Source organism: Lagopus leucura, unplaced genomic scaffold, assembly GCF_019238085.1.
Source record: "Lagopus leucura isolate 7727_CA_CO unplaced genomic scaffold, USGS_WTPT01 Super-Scaffold_100008, whole genome shotgun sequence".
In the NCBI taxonomy this organism is placed as follows: domain Eukaryota; kingdom Metazoa; phylum Chordata; class Aves; order Galliformes; family Phasianidae; genus Lagopus; species Lagopus leucura.
The window spans coordinates 27404427-27410426 of record NW_024962265.1 but is presented as its reverse complement, the minus strand read 5'-3'; positions in this window follow the sequence as shown (position 1 = coordinate 27410426).

Here is a 6000-nt window from a genome sequence, read left to right as displayed (position 1 = left end):
GAGGCTAATCAGACACACTAATATATTTAATTTGACTTTTTTCAGCAGCAAAGCAATCCACTATATGAATGAAAATTCAAACTGAATGTCAAAGAACTCTTAATTATCTGAATTATCTTTATTTATGTAAAGATCAATGCAATCGTAGATCATTGGTGCAATAAGACAAAGAATTCACATACTGATAAAATCACCTAGAGAACAGACGAAAAGCAAAGTGTTCATGGGCTCTGAAAAGTCTTAATTTTTAATACCTTCTTAATTTTTCCTTTAAAATGACAAATTACCTCACTGAAAAATTATTTCTAATGAAATGCTATACTGTTATGCAGATTGAATTTCTCGCAATCTACTTACAAAATGTAGCAGTTTTAATATGCATTTGCCATAAAACACTCTAGAAGCTGAAGTCAACAACTTTCACAAGAAAACTTGTAAAGTTTTGCACGCGAAGAAAAAAATTTACCATTTTTGACCTCTATTTCCTTTATGCTTAAAAGAGAAATATGAGTTACAGTTAAATTGGTATCTTAAGTACCTGCAATGTCATACGGACACACAAAAGCAGCACTTTAACTGATCACATGGGAAACGGTACTTTAAACCTCACTAACTATACAATGCAAAGAAAGCCAATGAGAAATGATCCAGGTTAAGTGGAGGTATTTCTTATTTTTAACATGTTTAGTTGAGTCTCATTTTGCATTAACTAAAATCTTCTGTCTAAAATCCAAAGAGGAAAACCTGCACGAGGGAAGAACAGGAATGAAGTTTCAGACTGCAAGGACAGAATGCGACAGTGTGGCACTGCCTGAGCCTCCCGCATGGGGTCTGGGACTATTCCTGCAACAGAAAGGCAACTGGAAACGCTAAAAGTAAGACAAAATCAAACATTTAGCTTGCTCTCTTAAGGATGAAGAATTACATTTTCCTGCTGAGATCTCTGTCAAGTAAGCTGAAAACAGTTTTCACCCATAAAGTTGTTCAAGCAGAAGTTTCTCCTTTACACCGCGTTCCTCTGAGTCGAGGGAGTAAATCCAGGACAAGCTCAACAGCACTACAGCATGGACCAATAAACATAAAACAAAGCCAGCACTGGCACCAGCAGCTCATCATTCACAAACATGTGACTACGAAGAATATAGTAATAGCTTTGTTCTCACTCTGAAGCAGAGTTATCAAGGAATACTCAGCACAGAAAGCAGAGATAAAAGCACATGTAAGTAGAAAACTCTTCATGGAGTTCTGCTAAAGAGAGGCTTTCAAAATTTCAATTTTCTCATTTAGGGACTTTGTAGCAGTATCAAAAAATAAAGTTCAAGCTGCTTCCTTTTTCTACATCACTGGAGTGAAACTGAAGTTTCTTTGAAAAGGGCAAAAATGGAAGTAAACATTTATTCGACTTATCAGTTTAGAAGATAGTAAATGTGTGACTACTCATACTGTGACAATACAAACTATTTCAGGAAGCTAAAGACTGCTTTTATTTAGGAAAGCATGTTTAAAGTTTGAAATGAAAACATGAGTAGCAAGATACTGTGTCACTGCTCTGTTTCAGCAATTAGTAATGCTCAGTATAAGTAAAGCATAACTCATCCCTAGCCTAGTTCTGTATTCCAGCAGGAAATCCACTCCAACAGTCAAACGGAAGATCTGTAGAGAGGTAGAGCAGAGCTGATGCATGAGCTGGACTGCCACCAGGTCCCATGGGGAGACACGGGGCTGCGGCAAGGCACAGCAGTGCTGGCGTGCTACAATCCTTCTCACCTATGAGGAAATGGGAACCTGGGCTTGCGTCCTACTTAACGACTTCGATTTAAATTCTTACAGTGAACCAGAACAATCACGTTCCGTGATGTGGACATTGCTCTTAAATGGGACTAATTAATAATAACAAATAAATAAGTAACTGGAGGAAGGTGCAATCTCTCAATGTAAGCGCAGGAGGAGGGCAGGAGGCGCTTCGGCCGCGGAGCAGCAGCTCCCCGCAGCCCACGAGGCGCACGGAGGAGCCGCCGTCCCCTGCGGCCCGCGGGCACCGCGCCCAGCCGATCCCCAACTGCGGCCGCGGAGGGGGGGGGGGGGGGCCGCGGGGAGGCAGCGGATGCGACCCGAAGGGATACGGTGGATACCTCCGCAGGAGCAGCCCCGGGACGGAGCTGCCGGCCGTGGGGACCCGTGTGGGGCAGTGGCTGAAGGGCGTGGCGCGGGGTACGGAGCCGCGCTGGAGCGGTGCTGGGAAAGCAGGGTGCTGGGATCAGTCCGGGCAGCACGGCATCAGTGGAGCGGGGGCACGCTGCGAGCAGAGGAGCGGCAGAGACGAAGCCTTACGGGCTGAGCGCTGCCCGTTTCACGTTCCCCCGCCCCGCTCAAGGGAGAAGGTAGAAGACGGTGGATGGGGGAAGTGTTTTTAGTGTTCTCTTTTCACTGCTCTAGCCTGTGAGCAGTGGGCAGTAAATTGTATTAATCTCCCTATGCTGAGTCTGTTCTGTCCATAACGGCAGCTGGTGAGGGAACTCTGTCATATCTCCACCTATGAGCCTGCTTTCATTGTACTGTCTCCCCCAGTTCTTCTGTGGAGGGGAAATGAGAGAGTGGAGCGATGTAGTTTAGTTGTCAGTGAAAACACCTCACCCAGTCTCGGGTGGCCATATTTTTTTTAAATAGATGTGTCAGACGTGGGCCCCTCGTACTCACTTAAGGCTCAGAGGAAAGAACGAGGGTAAATTAATCTTCCTATTAGCATGTCAGTTTTTCCCTTCTGAGGAATTAACTCAGAATTGATTGCTGACACAAGTAACTTTTAGCTGCCTGAATTAATTTAGCTGAGTTTCACCAAAATACTTAACAACTTCCCAAACTTCCTCTCGGTTCGCAAGACCTGTGAATGCAGAGGAGCTGGTTGCCATGAGCAGTGCAGTCAGGGATGGCTTCACACTGTGAGCACTGTCCTGGTTTTCTGATTCTAAGCTCCTAATGGAAAGAAAGTCCTTTGCATTTGGGATTCAGCTGATGTAACTCTTGTCTGTTAAAAGGAAGATGAAATCAAGATAAGTGAACTAATTATGGAAAGTAATCTCAGTGTAATTCTTGATACTAACCTTTTTTCGCTTTTCCAGTTAGACACAGTAAAAATACCTCACATTTCCGGGGAACTAACAAAAGCAGTTTCCAAACTCTTCACAGAGACATTCTCAAGAGATTACTCTTAATGAGGAAGGCTAAGGCTGGAAGGAAAGGGAATACATATAAAAGGAAAGCAAGCAAGTTCCTCTGTGTGTTCTGAAGGTACTTGACAGTGCATTTGTCTCGCAATCAAGCATATGAAAAGATCTAATAGGCAAGGAAAACTGGAGGTCAATGAACACTAGAGAAGACATTCAGTCAAGTGGAATTATAACAGTGCAACATAAGAGTAACTTGATTGGGTTTCTTGTATCTTATTTAATAATTCTTACAGCACAAATGCTTTTCCTTGCTCATTAGATTACTGAATTAGGTACTTCAACTGTAAAGGAGTCTGATGTTCCCTCAGGAGCTCAAGTGTAATTTACGAATTCACCTGATAGTATTTTGAAAACTTTTCAAGAGCTACAACTAATTGTTAGCTGTAACACAATACCAAGAAGAAAACTTTAAGGAACACATTAGAGGACGATTTCCCTGGATACTGGATACATAGCACAAACTAATTGTACTATGCTGAGGACATTGCATACTGTCACTTTTTCGTTAACTACTGGAAAATAGCCAGGGAAAAGAAAAACTGGAAATTGTTTGAATCTAGTGTCTTTATCCAAGGAAAATGTGCTTTCCATGTGACCCTTGAGGAACACCTCCATCTAATGCTTTATCTCTGTTCTTCTGTATTCTCTTACACCTCAGAGCTTTCTGCCAATATTGACTACATTTCCTGGCAACCTTGGAAGAAAATAAGCAGATCACGCTATGATAAACAAATGGAAATACCATAAACTAGGTCAACATTACAATGGATTTAAAATACTCAAGAAAATATATGTGAGGAAAAAAGTGTATATATAAAAGGAATGAACAGTGTTAAATGACACTTTCTTATGTACATCCACACATGTAGTAATGTACTCAACCACAGTAAATGGTAACTTATAGCTTCCTGCTGGTAGCAAAACAAAGCAAAGATAATACCAAAACAATACCAAAGCACCAATCATGCACTTGACGTGATTTGGTGACCAAAAACAAACCACAGTAACAGCTTACTTTGAACTCTTGTACAATACACACTGCAAACCATTACCAGTAATACTTCCATCAATTTACATAACATATTCACAGAATGATGATCAGAGGGCTGGAGCACTTCCCCCATGAAGACATGCTGAGGGAGCTGGGCTTGGTCAGCCTGGAGAAAAAAGGCTGTGGGAAGACTTCACTGCAGCCTTTCAATACCTAAAGGCAGCCTACAAAGAGGAGGGGAATCAACTCTTTGAAAGGGTTGATAACTGCAGGACAAAAGGAAATGGTTTTAAGTTGGGGGAGGGAAGACTTAGGTTGGATGTCAGGGGGAAGTTCTTCACAGAGAGAGTGGTGAGGAGCTGGAACAGGCTGCCCAGTGAGGCTGTGGATGCCCCATCCCTGGAGGTGTTCAAGGCCAGGTTGGATGGGGCCCTGGGCGGCCTGGTCTAGTATTAAATGGGGAGGTTGGGGCCCTGCATGTGGCACGGGAGTTAGAGACTCATGATCCTTGCAGTCCCTTCTAACCAGGGCCATTCTGTGATTCTGTGATAATGGTTTGGACTGGAAAGGGCTTGAAAGACTACAGATGTCCAACCCTCTTGCTGTGCAAAGGTTTGCTATCCAGTAGATTAGGCTGTCCAGGTGTCTAACCTGGCCTTGAACACCTCCAGGGATGGGACATCCACAGCCCATCTGGACAAACCATTCCAGTGCCTTACCATCCTCTGAGTGACAATTAAAGTTAGGATAGCTTTAAATACTGTCATAAATTCCAAAAGAACAGTCTGCATACTGCATTTAAACATAAAAAAGAATACTGATGGAATACCATGTGAAATGACTGATCCAAGGAACTCATAGACTAGTGTCAGTCAATGAATGATACTTCTCCAGAAGATGACAGATGTGTCAGGCAATCTATCAGCTGAACCAGATAATCAAAAATTTCTTAAGTTGCAATGATTGACTCACAAGCATTTTACTGGCCGAACTCCATGACATAGACTAATGATTTCAAAAAGAAAAAAGTTTTCACCAATCTGTGAAAATTATCCTCTGCTTGCAGAAATTATGAAGCATCTCTACCAAGTTCTATCTTTTTTCCCCTTTCTGCGAAATTATTTATCAAAGATCTGGAGGCAAAGGACAATATCAAGGGGCTGTTCACAGACTCTTTCATTAACCTGTCTACACAGAATCACAGTTAAGTATGAAAATCCAGAAGTTCTAGATATGTTTTCAATTTGCAAAGTCAACTTGAAGCCTTACACGTTACTCTGCTTTTATTACTAATTTTTTTGCACATAATATTTGACTCCAAGTCACTTGACACCAAGTAAATCATTTTATACACAAACACACGCATAGGAAATCTGTATTTGATATTATTTTGTTATTTTTGACCCAAAATACCAAATTGTTCATGTGATTTTCTTGGGCTTAACTTTCATCACTTAGTACGTAACATACACTGAAACATGTCAGGAAAACACTGACATTTTGATGGACATCACATTACATACACCCACTTCCCATTTAGCAGTCACCATTCAATGATTTAAATTTTGCAATTACTGGTATTTAAGTTAATTACCTTTCAACACACAAAACATCATAGTTCTTTTCTGTCAAGGAAATCCTAAGGCTTTTTCATTTAATAGATTTATGGAGTATTAAATGCCATTAATGGAGCACTCTTTAGTTAACGAAAGAGAATCTCATTTTCACAGGATTAACAAACTTTAAATTGTATTAAATCAACAAAAGCACTAATCATGTACA